The sequence below is a fragment of the Anopheles aquasalis genome, chromosome 3, assembly GCF_943734665.1.
Source record: "Anopheles aquasalis chromosome 3, idAnoAquaMG_Q_19, whole genome shotgun sequence".
Lineage (NCBI taxonomy): Eukaryota > Metazoa > Arthropoda > Insecta > Diptera > Culicidae > Anopheles > Anopheles aquasalis.
Window position 1 is genome coordinate 20,779,096 of NC_064878.1, and position 20,000 is coordinate 20,799,095.

Genomic DNA, 20,000 nt, shown 5'->3' on the forward strand with positions numbered 1-20,000 from the left:
TTTTGTTTGTTTGTATTTTTAAAAAGGTATAATTTACCTTGTAATGTAATGAGTATAATCCAAAAAAATTAAAACTATCAATTAATTTTAATGACGAATATGCATTAGTCTACTGGCATCAGTCCTTCTTCTAAAGGCTGGTGCTATGTCCTTCTTCTAAAGGATTAAAAGATGAAAACACAAAATGAAACACATAATTGAATTCACTATTAGTCAAGAACGTAGAGCATACAATGAAAATCTAAGTTAATCTATCATTAATGGCACTTGTATTCGAAGCAAAGTTTATAAACAAGAATGCTTCAATCATTCCTTATGACACGAACTTGAACGATTCTACTATTTTCCTTAATCATTCCAACATCAGTTTGATTTATAATAGTCAAGAACATCCACAAAAAATCTTCCGCCATTCACTCTGAAACACATTCTCCGTCCGGCACTGTGCAGCAACTCCCGGCTGGCCGTAAATTCCGCCACAAACCACCCCCCGCGTACAACAGCACGTATGTCACGTACATGTCCGTTACCGGAGCCACCGAAGCGGCTTCCGATAAGTATCCGTACCGGTCCGAGAGTAGAGGCACCATGCAACCACCCTTCCGAACCGGTGAACGGCGACGAAATCTTCCGTTGGCCAGCACTCGGACTCCATCGGATTCCCATCATCCCAGCGTGTTCAGTGCCGGCAACGCAATCTCTCTTTCTGTCTCTGTCTCTGTCTCTCTGTGTGTCTCTCTGGGGGTCTTGGCGAGTGTGCGTGTACGCGACGGCGCCCACACGTCTTCAGAACGAACGCAGCTCCGTTGTTCACTCACTGTTCAGTGCTGATCGGGATCAGAAGGTTTTGCGCTGAGGTGTCCGTTCTCGCTGCTTCTGCTGCTTCAGCAACTCGTGAACTTGTGCTGTGACGTATTCTAAAAACCGTTTCCCGTGATCGTTTGAAGCATTCTTGCTGTGCAGTGTCAGTGAAATATTTAGAACCATTTTGCTGTGGGGCAGTGTTCTCAAACGGTGATCGTGTCGCTCTCCGCTGCTGCTGCTGCTCTCTACGGGACAACTGCGGACAAGTGTCTTCATAGCCACGGCTCTCGCTCTCTCAAGTGTAGGTCTGCTCTACCTTTATTTACCATTCTTTTTTAGCAAACTCTCAACGCATCAGTTTCCATCCCAAAAAGGGCAACGAAATCGCATATCACGCTGCTCTCGATTAGGACAGATAAGCCCCCCCGAAAAAAACCCGACGGCAAATGTACCGCGAAGCGAGCGTACCCGTGGGGATGCTCCAGAGCGATCGTCGCGCGTTCTGCGTCGAAACGGTCGATTATCACATCTTGCTCGTGTCTGTTCGCTCCGCCGCCGTGTTCGGTGGACGATGATTATGGTACGAGCCCGAAAAATGCTCCCCACGATCACGCTGGAGAACGTTTACTATCGCGGCCACCGAAGCTGGCAGTGGGGAGTTGGAAAGCACGCTTGTTGATGGTTTGTCGGATGATGATGATGATGATCGCGGGTCCGACGATCGGTGTTTTTCTTGAAACTTCCACCACAAACGGCCCACAACAAGCGACACGTTCATCCAGCTTGGCCCAGCCAGCTACGGGGATAGTTCTTCTCTTCTCTAGGTGATCGTACCATTGTTCCGTCTGGGGTTCGTCCCCGCCCGCCCGTTCCCCATTACTCATACGGCCCACTTTCGGACGACTTTGTTGCCTTCTGTACCGTCGACGCAGACGAGACGCGATCGTCTTAGCAGATCTCCTTGTTGTTGTTTGCGCGATCTCGGATCGCCGCGACGGAGGAAAAGCGATCGACAATCGCGTTCGGTACACGCGCACGGACAATGGTCGTTCGCCAATAAGTGTGTACAGATAGAGCGTCATCACTGTTTGTGGTTTTGATCGTGATTTGCGCCCACCATTCTGTTAAATTAAGTCGTGCATCGTGCGAAAAATGATCCCTGTGCTGGAGTCCTTTGTTGTTGTTGTTTTGACGCAAAAATCTTCATTTCTTCGTCGTCAAATCATAGTCAACGAATACCTTCGCCCACGGATCGGAATCGGAATGGTTTCTACGTTGCTGCATCGTCTGAACGACGTTCCGACGTGGCGCCTAGTTACATTTTTACCGTCGTAGACCGTCGTTGCTCGCACAAACCTCGCTTGACGCGCGTATGCCTCCCCGTTTACCGGTGTTCGCATTGCCCGGAAGAAGAACCTGCAAGAAGACCAAAACAAAAGCGATCCTCTCAGCGAGAGATGGGGAAAAGGAAAGGATGGAAGTAACAAGGCAAGGCCAACCACACCGGAGAGCTGCTGCTGCTGCGGCTGCTACAAGGTATGCGCCAGGCCTGGGCATCAGCATACGACGACACACCACCAATGCCAGTACCACCGGACAGAAGAACAGATAGTAATCTTCTCCTTCTAGCATTCTCCTCGACTGACTGGTGCGGTACAATTATTCACCGAGACCGAGAAGAGTGGAGCAAGAGAACAGCCCAGTCGCCCAGAGTAAATAATATTTAACATATTCCACTCCGGGAGACACACATATACACAAAAGCCCGTGCCATGTTTGTCGTAGATCTGCTGCTGCTGCTGCTGCTGTGTGCGCAATTCTCCAGGATGTCTATGGCCCGGACCATCATCCATACCGTGCACGAATGTGGCGACGGCAGTTTGGATGCGGATCCGCGATGAAGCTCGCGTTTGCGCTTCTCCGCCAGCAGCAGCAGCAGCAGCAGCAACAGCAGTCGTTGCATTGATCGAGCTAGGCTGGCGAGGTGCAAGAGTGCGATCATCGCTCAAGAGGAATGTGCAGCTTGGAAGAGAAGAGAAGACGCAAAAATGGACCATCAAGGCTCTGTGGCTAGCTAGCTGGCGGTCGCCGTCGGGCAAATGGTAACATAAAACCGAGCTTAGAATTTGCATCGGTTCCGTTTTACGACTACGTCACCTTGCCCAGAGACGAGGTAAAGAGAAGACACCTTCTGGTGGTGGCCGTGGTTTGGCAGGATGCGCACACCTTCGCTATTTGATGTAGCAGCGGGCAAGGGCTTCATGATTTGTGGGCAAAGTTTATAGCAATCACTTTACCGGACCACACTCCGCTGCCTCGTTTCTGCCCGAGCTAATTACATAAACGGAATGGTCAGTGAGCATCGTCCAGAACGGTATTCCTTTTTTCCCATTTCAAGGAAAACAGCAGGAAGAGCACTGCATGTGTGCAACTGTGTGAAAAAGATTGAATTAGAACCTGTCCTGTATGCCGTCGCCTTAAGGCCTTTTTCGGAGTGAGGAATTGGTTAATAATAATGGTGGTTTCTCGGATCTCATAATGGATTTCATTACCATTTTTCCCATATAATGAGGATGTGATCGTTGGCCATATCTGCTTTCTAGCCTCAAAGCTCGTTACAGACTTCTGATTGGTTAGAATATGTCGTGGGATACGTTACAGGGCGATAATGAAGAGTGAGGATCAGTTTTGCTTTAAAAACTATTGCCAACAGCTGAAAAGAGACTTGTCGATGACATTCTGTATGATCTTTATGTGCCAAATAATGTAATTTAAGGCTGCTTATGCATAACATTCTTGTAACATAACTAAACGAATCATTATTTTGCGCTGGAATAAACAATCACGATTTAAATGTTGCATGTGGGATTTTCCCACTTCTATTATAAACAAACATAGATAGATTGTGTGTTGTCTTTACTGGAAGCGTGACCACATACTTTGTCCAGTGAAGCACCTGAAACTAAAACAAATATGGGATTCACGAATCGAGAGTAGCTACAATGTCATATTTGTTGGCGTTCTTTTCAAAATACTTTGGAGTTATTATTTACAACTGTTTACTTCTCATAGAATTACCAGACAAAACATGGCAAAAAACATGGAGAAAACATTTTGAAAGACTCGCTAAAGGTGCACAATCAAACCCTGTCTAAACATGTTTCGGACTTTCCAATGTGGGCGAAATGTTCTGGTAATCTATTTCCGCAATCTCAATGATTGTGGTTTCCTCTTTTTCTTATCACTTCACCTCAATTTCTTATCTGTCAGGAAATTTCGCAGTATGATAAGAAAGCGAGCGAGAAAGAAAGAATGATGTCTAATCCGTATTATAGATTGGTCTCATTAAACATTCATAATCAAGCTTCCGGGTTTTTTGGAACGTCACTGCATCTGCGTTGTCCTTGTGGAACGCTACACTTTTTCTCTTGGCCGTTTCGAATCGCTACTGGACACTCGCTAGCTTCAAATTGCTAGTAAGTTGTTGACTGTACAACACTGAGTTTAGTGTTTGTTCATATGGAAGCAAATCATAACACAATATTCCTCTCCAGTTCCACTAAATAAACACTGGCTCCTTCCTGCCCATTTTTTGTGGTTTGAGCACCATTTTTAAGGGTTAGCAGTTAGAAAAACAATCTGCTTTCATTCAGCTCTGCTTCCGGTTTGCATTGCTATGTTAGTTCTTTAGCTTACGCATAAATTTGGAATTAAATTTCATAGATCGATATCTATCACATTGATATTTCACGAGTTGTTAATAAAAATAGTTTATAAAAATGTACATTTCTTTTTTCCAAATACGCAATAATAGATATCATGATAATTCTCCTTTAAAAAGATCATGTACATGAATGTGATATTACTGTACTGACTATACGGGAACTTGGAATAATTCCCGTTCTAGTAATTTAAACGAGAATAAGGCGTCTCGCAGCAACATCGCGTGCACAACAGAGAATCCTTTTTCGAGAGCAATTTCGTTTTCAAATTCAACACAAATCCCAAAAAAAAGTGTGTTCGTCGCTGTTACTGTCGTTCAAGTCTTTTGTCCACCAGAAACCTCGGAATCTCCTAATTCGCTGCGAGGAACATAATTGCAGCCACTAAAGCATGAGCGGTGCAACCTGACACCAGCCAGGGCATCTCATCTCGTGGAACATCTCGCCTTTCTCGCGAGTCGTCATTTCGCTCCATTTCCGCGACCACCTCTTTATCCCTTCTGCCTTCGTCCTTAAGAACGCGCCATTCGCGGTCGTATAACCCAAGAACGGGAACAACGCTCAATCGTAAAATCGAGGACGGTTCTTGGTGCTGCCCATTCGCCCATCGAGTGCATCTCGGTCCATAAACTAGCCAGGATCGCCATAAAACCGGTGATCACCGGTGGTCACAACAACAACAACGCAACGCAATGCAACACAAATTGGACGCATAAGGCTAATCTCAGCCGTGGTCCACACCGCGGAGATTAATGTCACAAAACTCGCCTGGTTTGGCCGCCCATCAACTGCACTGTCACTGTTTGACATCTATGCACCAGGATACAACATTCTTTCCGGGGGCCAGGTATTTTTTGTTTTATTCTCCTGGCATCAACCTCAAGCAAAGTTTGATTAACCACCAACCAAGCTGCTATCCACGCGAACCGTCCGTCCGTCCGTTCGGATCTTATTCAGTTAATTTGATAATTTATAATGGCCACAGACAGGGCTGGTATGTGGTCATGGGCCTGCCACCGACCGGCGCACTGGGTAATGAAAATAACTAATAGTATTATAAAAATTAGTCAAGCTCTCCACATCTTCAAGCTGAGCCGGTTCTCGTCGTTCTCGTGTGCAGTGTGGTAGCTCCATCACGACAGCCCAACCCTCCCCCCGGGGGTTGACCGGTAGGTGTATCTGTGTGTGTTCATGCGCCCAGTGAAATATATATTCGCAATTAATCTTTCGTTGGCAATCTTGTTTCACTGCAGTTCGCCTCGGTCACCGGTCGGTTCTGGCCATCCTCTGCGCACCGCGCACCAATCGATCTTTGGCCGCGCAACGGTGCGCTAGACGATGCCGTTGTGCATGCACGAGACATGCGATAAGACAAAAGGCAAGCCACACCAAGACATGGTTGCGCTTCCTCGGTTGGTTCAACTATTTAGCCGGGGCCAGCAGCACGCCCAGCGTCCGTCCACTTCTGGGCCCTAAAACTCCTAACTCACCCACCGCAAGGGGACGAAGCATAGAGCCCACAGTGCGATACTTTATCGAATGCACTCGGGGATGCAGCACCGGGCTAGACACACTGCGACACGGTTGCACAGTGTGTCCGGTATGCAGCCTACGATCGGAACAGATCGGACGCTTCGCTCTCGCACGAAGAGATTCCGCGCAGCATCAGGGTCTTTCAACTCGACCAGCTCGGTGGCCTACCCAGTTCCCCGGTCTTAATGGTACGGATTTTATTTCCACTCCGCACTCACGCGCGCACACAGCCCCGTTTTAAGGTCCGGTGGAGGCTGGTGCGCCATCGGATCGGATGGAACTATCTCTGGCTGGGTGTGCCAAGCGCCAAGCGCACAACCACCACAAGGAACGGCTGGAAAACGGTTTCGTTTAGTTATTGTTTTCGTTCCGTTTAGCCGATCGTTTACTTCTGACCGGTCGAGGGCTCCCCTTTTTTGCATCGCGCAACCGGCACACCGAGATCGTCTTTCGCACTTTCCGTCGGCAGACGAAGAGCAGCGCATGCACGCTTGGTTGGTTGGTTGGTGTACGGTACCGTACAGAGCACATCGCTTCGGTGTGGTACATTGACGACCTATCCCCATGCTCCAGCGTAGATTATTTTTATTTTTTTACGATCGTACGCCTCTCGAATGGTCGATCATATGTTCATGTTCATGTTTAACCCGGGGAAGGCCTGTGTGGTCCCTGGTGGGCGCCTAGCCACATTGGCAGCATCGAAACACCTGCACGAAACGACAACAAATCGGAAGAAAGGTGGAAGAAACCAACATGATGCAAAGCATATCATTGATGGCTTATCTTTTCGATGTCAAAACCATCCCATCGCTGGCATGGTGCACGGTTCACTGCTTCCGTTCTGCAACGGCGCCCATTACGAAAATCGCATTTTTGCATACTTTCGAAACCGATTGACCGATGGACCGGATTCAAAACCGGACGAGACGGAGACCCCCTTTTCGGCAGCTGAGGAAGCGTCTGCCATCAGAACGAATCGCCATCATTAAGCTTGACAAATTTCGATGGCACCTTCACCGCCACCCTGTGGCCTGTTATCTTGGCTGTTCCGTTCTGCTCGTTCTGTTCGATATTTTAAGTCGCAGTTCGCGCGCTAGTGGCCAACCACAACATGAGCTTCATGGCACTCGTGGCAGAATGCTACGTGATTTTATGCTCGGTTAAGCGTTGTTTCGGGCGTTTCTCACGGCTACCGGCTGCATGAGTGCAGTGCCGGGGCGGATAGCGGCACTATTACACATTTCACTCCCGGCGATATGAACTCTTTCCAGCTGCGCCACTGGTGATCTTGATCATAGTGAAGCGGAGAAGTAGTAAAAGGGTTTTTTTTCCCGGTGGGACCTGCTTCGGGGGTTGCAAATTCCGTTTAGCGTCTGTCACTGTGTGGGAAACAGAACGAAAGGCGCTGTCTAGCGAGTGACACAAGGGGGCGTTAGAGTGATGAGCTGTTTGCAATAAATCTAAATAAATGCGCCGGCTGCCCCCGGAAGCATTCTTTTTCGACGTTCATTCTGGAACTTCACTCGCCTAGACATGCGGCAGGCTGAACTGAAGTGCTTCTAGCGTTCAAACTCTAGAAAAAATTGTTGATTGGAACGTTAGTGTTGAATGCGATGTGGTTATTTAGTTTATGAAAAGCGTTTTCTTTTATATGGCTGATAAAAATCCTTTTTATCACAGATTATATCAGATTAGCAGATTAGATTTATATCAGATTAGCGAAAGGTAGAAATAAGTCCTTTTTTCATAAAAATGCTGTTCCGCCAAATTTCATACTTTTCTTCGGGTACTCTTCATCACAGTATTACATACTCTTTGGGGCAACTTTCCCTTCATTTTATTCCACGATCGTTGCATACCTAGAGCATCCTCAGTACATGTTTAAACTTTTGTTTAATTTTCATTAAGGGTGTGCTTCGGTATTTTTTTTTTTTGTGTAAATGTAGATCCAAAACATTTACCGAGGAAAAACTGGCAAAGATACAGATTTTTGAACATCCGCGCAGGCAAGTCTCCATGGTGCTCGCTACTTTGAAGAGCATTTCATCATATCATAAAATCTTCTGGAAAAAAATTTGATACTTTGTTTTTAATAATTATGTAAAACTTGTTTTTGTTTGTAAAATAGCAAAAAGCATCACTTTATCAAAAAGCATCACAACTTCAAAAATCTGTCAAAAAACTAAAAATTGGAAATTTAACAAAAACGCTACGGCGTTACCATTTGGAACCTTGTGAAATCAAAACTAAATTCTTCAACCTATGAAATTAAAAGCATTTGAACGCATTGAGATCGTCCACATCATTACAATAGTTGTTTGTGAACTCTATTACAAGAAATGTGTCGTTTCAAAAGAAACTTGATTCCCATCGTCCTCTTGCGTTTCCATTTTTTGAGATCATTTGTTCTCTTCTTTCAATTTTCTGTCTTGGAAATGCAAATGCCCTGTCCTATCCAAAAATTTCCTGACCTCTTTTTCATCGAAAAACAACATTAATATGCTCTACTGTTCCAGGATTTGCAGAAACTAAACCCAAATATTTACTTCATTCATTCACTAATATTACTTCAGCAGGATGCTATATAATCCTTCGGCGATCTAAACCACTCCGAATCCCATCGATTTGTCATTTAATTCTAGAATGTCAAAAACATGCACATCACTAATTGATCGAATGAATGACGGCACACCTTCTCACCACAAATTGGTCTCTCGGTTTTTCTTTAGTTTTCACAAGTCTTGCTGATACTAGGCCGCCCTTTTGCTGGCCTTTTTTTGTCGGCAAAAATTTTCCCCCGCACAGTACGCGAGCAAGATCGCGAGCCAAAGATACCCGCCACTCTCGTCTCTCGAGCACGTGGTGCGCGGCGTGCAGACTTGTAACCATCGCGCGAGCCGTGGACCAACCCCAGCAAATGGGATGCGCACTTGGCGGCTCGCATGAAGGAACCCACAAGGATGAAGATGATTACCGATGGGCTTTCGTGGCTCGGAATGGGGAAGCATTCAACGCCCGGGTACCCCGGTGCATTGCGATGCGTTGCGTACACCTTCACACCAGGGCCAGTGGATGTGCTCGAATGAGCCAGACCAAAAGCTGGCATAAAAAATGAAGGAAAAAAAGCCTTCTTCTCGGAGGAGCTGGCCCCGGGATCGCGGGTATAATAATGCGCGCAAAGTAAATGATATTTCATTGGCCAGGGCCAGGGCAGCCACTATGGGCCCGGATTCACATTTCGCATGGCCATAAAGCATGCCTGTCGTCATATGATCGCTGCTGGCACCACCAGGCTACGATGCTACACCGAACAGATATGCCCATCCGCGTGTATGCAACGTCGGCCAAAGCAGCAGCATAAGAAAAAGAAGAAGAAGGAGTTACAGTTACGATCCCGGCTCATCCCTTGGATCCTTTTCGGTGGCGGGAGCTCTGGAGGAGCACCGCTCTTGCTGTCCCCCTCCCTGGGTGTTGGAATCATTTTTTATTATCATTACTATTATTACGTGAAATCATAAAATTATAAACATGAGAAGCAAACAACTCTGGCCGGGCGCGCGCGTCCGCTCACTCGCTTGCTCGCTTGCATGGTCGTCCACCGCCATCGCCGCCCGGTTTGAGGCCGTGTAAGTCGTAAGAAAACCGATTTCGCTACGCCATCGTCCCACACCCTTAATTGACCGAACCCCCGACTGCGCCACCACGGGGACCACTGCAGCCGCGTGGTTCTCCGAGGAGCTGCCAGAGATTGGCCTTTTTTTTTTTTTTGGTGTGTCTACCTCCAACAGCGAGGCGAGGCGAACGCGACACAATGCTCCAACCAGCCAGCGATCGCCACAATCATCGTCCCGGCTGCGGTGGGTGGGACGAGGAGGGGGTGGTTGCAATTTGCTTCGCCTAGAATTAAGATGGGTGGAAGTACGATGCATGATGCCGATGCATCTAGTTTTATCGTCGCACGTGAAGCTGAGCCGCTTCAGGTGGTGAGCTCTTTCGTAATGAGCACACTAATTGGCGGTTCAGCAACAGCAACGGACAGCATCACCCGGGACATGGCGCATTCGCATTGCGGTGGATGGCAACGGGGACGAAGGCGCGACGCGTCATTGCCATTATTGACAAATCTGTGCTAGGCCATAAAAGCGTAAGATAAGCGCCCCTTGCTCGGTGGTAGGATACTTTAGCTCGCTCGCTAGTTAGTAAGAAGCTTGACGCAACCGCGAGAAAGCATAAAATGGACATAAATCTTCCCAGAATGTTCTCGAAATCACTGTGCGATGAGCAATCGTTTGCTTAACACCATTTGCGATTTGTTGTAAACCAAACGGTCAAATGGTTGAAGGAGTACAAAAGAAGGAGTAAAATTTTGAACAATAAAGAAGTACAAATTGTTCATGTTTCGATGCATCAATTTGTTGTTGTTGCTATCCAGCCCATTAACGATAAACTGTTTAAAGAAGAGAATGAAGCCGGTTAAACGATTAAAAGATCGATCGATTGAAACGATCATGGAACCAAATCACCAAAAAATTCACAATAATACTTAAACACACACAAAAGAATGCTTTAACAAAAGATTTACGCCAAAAACAAGTTAGAATAAACTCATTGCAGTCGCCCGCTGTCTTGATCCTTGGATTTTCAGAATTTAAAAGCTTGTACTTAACTCAAATATATTTGGGAACTTGATCCTACCTTAACCACTTCTAACCGATTGAACATTAAATGATTACTTCTTTCTTTTACCATTTAAAATGGATTGGTTGGTAGCTGTAACAGCCACAGTAGTGCAGGAATTAGTCTATGTCCATTAGAGAGACTATTACATGCTCAATTGAAAGTCAAAAGGAATTTGTTATTTAGTATAAAGTACTACTCCTTACAGTTGTTTTGCTTCTAGTAAAAGGACCTTAGATGGATTTAAACATTCATATTCTTTCCGAATGTACAGCGTTAGAATGTTCGTAGATCTACTTAATCAACATTGAAGCAAATATTCATTTCAATATATTCGGTTTGTTTGTTTAGTTTGTTTAGCTTGTCAGTTTTAAACATCAAGCTGCTTTTTCTTTGATCAAACTTGCAACGTCAAGAAACCTTTTTGTTTTAGGCGCATTAATGAGCTTCTGCTAAGCTCAATAAGCACTGGGTTGCATATCGTTACATCTTCAGGCTTTTCACCCTTTAAAACTGCACTTACCTATGTAACACATTCCCAAACTACGACAATCAATCGTGACACACCCAATGCATTCTCTCTTTCGTCATTCAAGCTTCAGCCAAATTGTTGACATCTTGCTCGTACGGACGAACCGCACAGAAGCGATTAAAAATGCCCTATCGCTATGCCGGCCCGGTGAGGGGGGAGAACCTTTATCATGTGCATGCCTCCCGGTCGTGCGAATCGGGAATCCTATTCGGGGAACCGCCAGCCCACCAGCAAGCAAGCAAGCAAGCAAAAGCAAGCATAGAACATTCCCGATGATTTTGCAAATCAAATGCAAAGCATTGGTCCGTCCCTCATCCTTTCACACACATTCCGGATGCGCCCGGACGATGGGCGATTTTTCGTTCGTTTCAACTTCCACCGCCGGACGCACGCGCGCCCACGGACGGACACGGTAACTGTCAAACAGTTGGGGACGTCGAGGTGACTTCAGGCCCGGTCATCGGCCATCCCTCCCTGTCTTCCGACAGACGACAATGCAGACCGTAACCGTAATGCGACGGATTGGCCGATCCAACTAGAGCAGTGAAACCCGATAATGTATTCTAATGAATTCCATTTTCAATTTCACCAACGTAATGTTTAATTAACTTCGACGCTTCAAGTGTGTAACTCAAGACGGTCCGGCTGCCGCCCCGTTTCGATTGGAGGGAGAATATATTAATCAAATATGTAGCAACCGCCGCCTCGTGCCATCAGCACCACCAGCAGCAGCGTCGGCCATTCGGTTGGTCAGTTGCCGGTAACGATAACTGATATGGGCCCCACTGGTGATGTTCGAGGGGCGAATCCGATTCGTCCAGTGCAAGAAGGATTAAAATTAAGGCGACCACTCGACAGACGCACATAAGCTTGACCATGCGAACCAGCATCTCTCCGAGACAATGACGGGCATGTCATGCTACGGTGCCATTACTGGAACGATCCGTCCATCCCTCCCCTTCCCGTAGTTCCGTAATGACATCGAAAAGGAGAGCTGAAGCTGAAGACAAAATAACATATTAATGTAATCACGTCTAACAACTTGTTATCAGGAGCTTGAGGAGAGCTGCCTGGCCCCACAGCCCGTCTATTCTACTGGCGCCTTGCCTCACGTCATTCTAACTAATCTCTCTCGCTCTCTCTCTCTCCCTGGACGCACCTGATTTGAACGCGCACGCAACCCATTTGCCTACCAGCCGGCATCATGCCTTGCGGCGGCTCCGGCTACTCGCAGGATTTGTTATTAAAAAGATAACGAACACTCACATGAACGATCACTCCTATCCTTGCATTGGACGACCGCACGTTCGGGCACAGCTGCTATTTGGGATGCTGCCGGTGATCTAAACACTTTCGACTGAAGCCACTTGTTTGGACGAGCGTACTGCGTGCTTTGACGCTTTGATAATGCTTTGTTTTGCGTCCGGGCACCAGCCAGCACCACCACCATCTGTGCCTTATCAATGAGCGACGCTCGCGACGCTCGCGACGCTATTAAGAGCGCAGGGAATTCCCAACCACTAAACAAAGAAGCGAAGAGCGCGGTGATTACGTTTCCAATCGTGTCTCAGGTCGGACCATTTGGGTAGACATTTTGGTTGGAAACCAACACGGAGCCGCACAGCACAAGCGCCTGCCAGATTGTCCAAATTGAGCAAGATGTGCGCTGACTGATCAGAAAGTGTGCCCAGCCCCGGTGGTAAGAGTTATCAATAGAGGGCACGGTAACAGTTTCTACTTGATAACACTCACTCCAGCCAAATTCGGTGCTCTTTTCGCACAACAACCGATAAGCAGTTGTAGTGCAAATGTTACGACAACTTCCGTACGGCACGTCAACAACTGTGCGAAGTGGACGTCTGGCAGGATGATTTATTAAATTTGGATTCAAATTAGATTACACTCCTTCTCCTCTTCTTCTTCTTCTACATCAACACTGTATGCAATGCTGTATGCAAAATCCTTAGTACACACTGGCAGATAACACTTGTATACCGAGAAAAGAAAACACATCCGATCAGATTGCACTGATCATCAATTTATTAATAATCGCATCCATTAATTCCCCCTTTTCTCTCTCCCTTTCCGGCTCATATCTTGCAGCACATCTACATAAAACCGAGACAGCTGCTACTGCTACTTCCCGGCAGAAGACGATCCCGTGACGACGACCCGACGTGGTTGGGAACGGCAGGGAAGCTTAAATAGCCGTTCCAGTTGAGTTGGCAGGGAACCGGTATCGCCTATCTTCCCGGTCCGTCCGGCCCGATCCCCGAGCTGCTGTCAGCTGAGTTGCGCCGCCTGCCACGAACCCCCCCCCCCCCCCCCCCCCCCGACAAACCACGACAGCATCAGGCCACACGAGCACCATTCGGGCCCGTTTGAAGCAGCATCCCGGTCAGTCTGTCTGCGACCGCGAACGGATGAGCATCGCCGTGTGGTGACTGGCCGGTTTTTGCTTCACGAGACGCATTCGGTTCCATTGTTGCACCAACAGCCGGTCTTTGTGTTCACGAATCACATCATTTGTTAAAAAGTGCTGTAGTGTATGGCCACCGGTAGACAGATCGGCTAGCAGTAATCCCTCTTATCGAACGAATCGATCGGTGGTTCCGGTCTGTGACAATCGCTGACGCCTGATAACGCGGTGGACACGTAGGAACACCCGCTGCATATCGTTGGTGCATCGTAAAACGAATCTGGAAATAGAACAACAACCGCTCGCTGATTACAGTGATCTGATTAGGAGCGAACGTGATCGTCGTTCAATTGTGAGTTCGGGTGGGTGATAAGTGAGTTGATAGTGATGCAGTGAAGCGTTTCCTGGTAAAAAAAAAAAAAGCAAATCACTTCGGTGTATGTCGATGTAGCACGTGATCTTTTGCTTACTGGAACGACGTCAGCTGATCGACGTCAGCTGATTGTGATTCACTGAACTCAAGTAAGCAACTCCATGAAAAAAAAAACAGTTTGAACTTAACTATTCGTTACTGATGTTAGACTTGTTTAATAATTACAAACTCATACATGCTTTGTGATCTTTTCTATCTCCAATTCATATTTGAGCGAAGAAACGTATAAAACCCGTAATTAGATTTTAATCCCTCCAATAATCGAATTACCAACGTTACATTATTTACTGCTAAGCTCAAAAGCAGCTCCTTCCCGGCGCTGATGCGACCGTTTCACCGCGGCCACTGCGAGATCTCGATAAAATAACTGTAAACTCGAGCTACAGAGCTATTAAGAAGGATGTACTAGGGCCGGCTAGTAAGCGTAACACATACACTCCTTTTGCCGACCACCACCATGCAACAACCTCAAAGCTCAACCCCGGTGAATCAGATTAGATCGCAAGCGACCATAGCGTGCCGTGGCATGCCGTGTGCCGGCTTACCCCGACGCAGCCCAGAAGCGTGATCGCGGTTTCTATTTCAAGCTCACTGGTCCAGGTCCACATGTTTCGGGACCACAGGCGCTTCCTAGATCCGTTTAATCTACGGCCATCTACACCTTCCCAATAGACTCTTTTTGCCCCCGCCGCCCCGGTCTAGTCTTTTCTCTCCTGGTCTGCCCAATGCCCGATATATCACCACCCCGGGTCCCAGCGAAGGTTCCGCTGGGTACTGGACCGATGCGATCGTCTGCAACTAAGGGCGCTTGTCCGAAATCCGAAGGCCTACTTTTCACCAAAGCAGCACTGCTTCGATTCAACTGACCCTGAGACGCTGCCCTGATCGGAAGGGTTCTCCCTTGGCAACCGTGTGCTTCTCTCTCTCACGACATCGAACTTGCAGCTTCTGCTGGGGTCTCTGATTAATGGAATAGATTTAAACTGTTCGATTCGAACCGTTTAATTAGTTTCGCCAGACGACGGGAGACGCGCGGGACCCTATCTAGGCCACTCGATTTATCCAACCGCGTAGACGTAGATACCACGGAAGATGCGAAGAAGCCCGACGGGCTAAGTGGAGGATCGCTCGGTTTGAATCCATGCAGCGAGATAGATTGATGATACACCTGGGCTGGATCAAGCTCCTCCAAGGGTCGCGTCGCGCTGCCAGCGCTGGAATGCAGGAAATGAATAATCACCGCTGTTCGGTGCGCGAAAAGTTAAATCACTATCACCGGGAGATCGCGGTCGCGAGGTGCGATTTGGAATTCGGTTAGACATTGTTTCTTGCGATGGTTGTTTACTTTGTTGACCGGAGTTCGCAGCGTGTGGCGTAACGATCGCCAGGGGGATACTCGTGTTAAATATGATGATCTTTGTCTAGTTTCATATCCGTACGATCGAAGATCTGTGCGTGCCTAAAATTCCATGGTTTGGAGCTTTTATGCTGAATGTCAGCTACGTCGCAATCGCTAGCACCTCCTTAAAATAAATACTAACGCAAGCGACTCAAGAACTTTGTTGTTTAGAGAGCCACAGGTGGTCGACAGCATCATGTGGAGAGCATTATTTTGAAAATGATACCGAGAAAATTAATAATACTATTGATAGCGTTTTATCGTCTCACAACGTGATTAATAAGATCTGTTTCTTCAAAGTTACGCTACCTGAAACTACCTCCTCTAGAGCCGGAACGATCAATCACGCTCGACTGTCCGACACTTTCTGTTACACGCTGCGTATTATACCTTAATCTAATCAAAAGCGTAATGCATCTCTCCACAAATGACCGCAACTGACGACAAATGCATCCTTAGGCTTTCCAGAGCACGTGCACCTCGGGTGAGGACAAACCCCTGGCCCATTCGTAATCACTGCTGCCGCCCAGGCCGTTGTTAATCTTACCGCAAAGTAGCGGCAAGGGGAACAATTAATCATTGCAGCCACTTTCATGGCATCCGATTTATCATAACGCGTGCAGCTTCCAAGGGAGCAGCGAGTTACGCTCTCTCGGATGAGTTTTGATTGGCAAATCGCTCATTAGTTGCTAACGACAACCCCACTGTTGTTCACTTTTGCACAACAACATGCATGTCATTGTTTACCGACTGGATGAGTGGCGTAACATTGGTGTGCCGTCGGTACCGATAGCACATTGTTGGTCAATCGGTGCGACAGTTTACTGTTTTTGATCTTTGAAGCTTTGTTATCCAGATTAGTGTCCGGAGAGGAAAAGTTGCGTTTGTACCGATAAAGACGTGTATGGGGACACGTTGTTTATCGCTTGACGACTTGCAGAACTTTATTTCAGACGCACGGCCATGATCGCAACCTTGTTTTGCAACGCTCAAACACATTCCAACAACATAACCAGGTTGGGAGATGTGAAACTCTTTCAAGCGAACTTCCAACAAAGCTGCAAAAGATCAGCCTGGATCTGAAAGAAATTTTCTTCCATCTTAACCGTGCTCGGCCACAAGAGCAACATTATTTAAACCTCGTTTTTGTGGTTCTTAACGTAAAGTTGCGATTGCCAAAGGTTGCTCTGCAGCTTTACTTATCCAAATGAGCATCCGTCTGGGAATAGTCGTAATTTGAAGACGAAATACATTTCAGGATATTCTCAGATTCCAATAAAAAATCTTGGGACATCTTTAACACCAAGTACCTGTCATCGATTTAGTGATACAAGAACCTAACTTTTGGGCGTAGGATTGAATTGTTATCCTAATCGTTAATGATTGATTGTAAGCATAACAAAAGGCTCGCCCATTCCCTATGCAAATCACGCCCCTAATTGGCATTATGCAAAAGCCCACAACACAATCCGTGCTGACGTTGCTTGCACACAAAATAGAAGCAAAAAAGAAACCACTCGTCACTCGTGGAGGCCGTTTTGCATTAAACTAAATAATGTAGTACATGCCAATCACATTGGTATCGTTTTCCACTCCACTCCCGCAACCGACCACCCTATCACGCAACCTCATCTCGCATCTTGCCCTAGAAACGTGTTCAATCTTTACGTGTTGTCGCTCTCTAACCAGCTTGCCGCGGTCTGGCCTTCGAAGCGTGTGCCTAGTGGTAACGTATAATTTCTGCGCACCTTCTTCGCACTGGCGTCCCCTTCTCGCCCGTCCCACCGCTGATGACGAAAGTGTTTGTTCTACCATTGTCGCGTCTAGTTGCGCGATGCATGATTGTAGCGCCTTTTGCGACGTCGGTTGATTGACAGCAAGTCCAGCGCCGAAACGGCAGCATGCAGCCCCGTTCGTCTCGCTGACGTGGTCCCTAGGCACCACAGCGCAGGTAACCCCATATTTAGGGGCTCGATGCCGAGTTTTGGAATTAATGATAACGGCACTCACCTCTCGACTTCACATCACAACCACAAATAGATGGCAAGAAGCGTCGTCAAGAATATTGGATTTAAGTACATTTCATTACGACTTCGGCTTTGCATTCGCCTTCAACAATGCATGCACCCGCTCTTGCTCTCTCAGTGACAGGTAGGGGTCACAGTGGGCCAACATTTGCACAATAATGCCCAATGACGGCAATGCACCGGGAGAATAGGTGGCTAGCAGTTTGGTGGTGGCGATGCTGCTGCTGCTGCGTGCATATATGCTCAATGGCTGTTGGTGGGTGTTGGTGGTGGATTTGAAACGGAGAATAAGATAATAGCTTAACGGTGTGGTGATGACTGGGAGGGCGGTAACACTGACTATAATTAGCAGTTTGTACGATTGATACTTTATGACGACAAGACAGACATGATTAGTCAGGCGGCGAAACCGGACATGTTCATCGTCGGTCGGTCAGTTGATACGCCACGAAAATACCTTACAGAGTAATGCGTATGTGCACTATGCTCTCCATGCTAAGGATGCAGTTTGGTGAAGTATTAAATTTAAATTAATTTTCAATCCTCCTCTTGTCAAGCACACATACACAGTACATGTGTCATGAAACATGAAAAGGAAGAGATTGAAGTGCCCAGACATGGAAGCGGAGTCATCTTCAATGACCATCCGACCGACTGGCCATAAATCTAACAGCGTTCCGCGGAATCTCGGAATCCACGCCAGCTCCCTCGAGCCATTTTGCATCTTTTATTGGTTGCGCACATTGCATTAGGAAGAGTGGATGTGTCATCGTTTGACGTCCCTTGTGAACGTCAATAAAATCGATGCAATAAAATCGAGAAAATGGTACGGGGTAAGATGCGGTTGTTTATTAGAAATCCGGCACATTTCCTGACATTCATGCTTTGGTGGAGTGCTCTTAGCTAGTGCTGACGATGACGATTTTTGCGAATGGCCATTAGGTTTTGCACCTTTGATAGCCGGACCCCACTACAAATCAATCGTTTCCCTGCCGGCTGTACAACCGTTTCCTGCATTCATTCCACTGAGCGGGAATGAGCCCCTTTACACGCGCCATTTTAGGATCGCATCGCGCAACGATCGCGCTCCGCTAATGTTATTAAACAATTACCGTCAAGCACGGGTGCGATTCCCTTCTCCCCGGGTTTGGAGCGATTGACAGGCTCTACTACAGGCGGACATGGCTTCGAAATGCGAAAAACACTCATTCAATTATGGCCATTCTGGTCTGGTCCGCTGGCATCTTTACGGCGCGACAAACACACATACTTCTCGTCTTTATCGTTGTCGATCGGTCTCGCAAAAAGTGGGCTATGATGAAATAAATGGAAGCATTTAATCAAGCATCAAGACTTTAATTGTCTCCGATCGCCCGTACGCGCGCACGGAGTGAAGCATCTTGCCTTTTGGCAAGCATTTTACACGTCGCTCGTCGCTGCTGCTGCTGCTGATGCCGAAAGCGATGCCTCTCCGTTTGATCGAAACCACCGCGATCATGCGAACGAACGGAGATGAAGCTCGTAGGAGGTTTGGATTTTAATTAAAATCGATGCTCAACTTCAAATCGCGAGACTTGTGGTCTTAATAGCATGGGTGGCGGTAGGAATTATGTTGAAATACTTTGCAATGCACATCGGTTCAGCCTTCTACCTATACCGAACTAGCATCTCCTTATAGGAAGCATAAATGGTACGTATCTTAGGAAAAACTATTTACCAACCGTTTCTGCCTGACATTCTTTTTGGTAGATCGATCCACATGCTAATATGAAGCGTGGCTTATGAAAAATGCATAGCAGCTCAGTGCATGCATGGATACGCTTGAGGTCCAGTCGTTGGGATTTCTTTAGTTGGAGTGAGTTGGATGCTTCTATTTTGAATTATTCATCATTGTGCACGGCAATCGCTGGTAGCAAATTGCATTTATATGGTCAAATCGATTGCGAGAATCTATGCGTCGGTAGAGTTCCAAGTTCTAAGAAGCCAATAAGCAGCATCCTACAATGTGTCGTGTTTGTGTGGTGCAGCTATACGCAGCTAAATGGTTTGGAGACAACTTTGTTTCACAAATAATATGTTCAAGTTCTACGTTAACGACATATTTTTAACGCGTTGTTTCGCTAATGTAGCTAAGCCTAACGTTACTCAAACGAATAGTTCTATAAAATACTCTTTTTGCTCAAGATTATAATATTATAGAGATAGTAGAAACAATGCATTAAGCCGGGGATACATGAAGCGTAAACTCAAGCGTAAATATTAAATTAATTTACACTTGAACATGCTTACATGACCGGGTTGAGACGCGTAATCCGAATTACACTGAACTTTTATCGACTTTTGTGAGAAAAATAGGATCTTTCTTCCGAAGAAAAAGATTTAAAACGCTAGTAATGATCACTAACTATGAATGCAAACCACAAACAGGAAATATAGTGAGGCAAATCGCTTGCA

At 46.7% G+C, this 20,000-nt stretch overlaps 2 protein-coding genes across 4 annotated transcripts in view; one reads left to right on the forward strand and one right to left on the reverse strand.

The window, feature by feature from the left end:
• Positions 1 to 12,635, reverse strand: part of LOC126577095 (cytochrome P450 6a2-like) — a 19,884-nt gene extending 7,249 nt beyond the window's left edge. Inside the window, exon 1 of the mRNA XM_050238504.1 lies at positions 12,535 to 12,635. The gene's annotated coding sequence lies outside the window, so the exon portion shown is untranslated. The remainder of the gene's footprint in view (positions 1 to 12,534) is intronic.
• Positions 1 to 20,000, forward strand: part of LOC126577093 (protein N-terminal asparagine amidohydrolase) — a 31,901-nt gene that overhangs the window by 3,202 nt on the left and 8,699 nt on the right. The window contains exons 1-2 of one of the 3 annotated variants that reach the window (XM_050238503.1): positions 832 to 1,109; positions 13,372 to 14,209. The gene's annotated coding sequence lies outside the window, so the exon portion shown is untranslated. Of the gene's footprint in view, positions 1 to 831; positions 1,110 to 13,371; positions 14,210 to 20,000 lie in introns of those variants that run through there. The other 2 variants (XM_050238501.1, XM_050238502.1) reach the window with 2 other exon arrangements.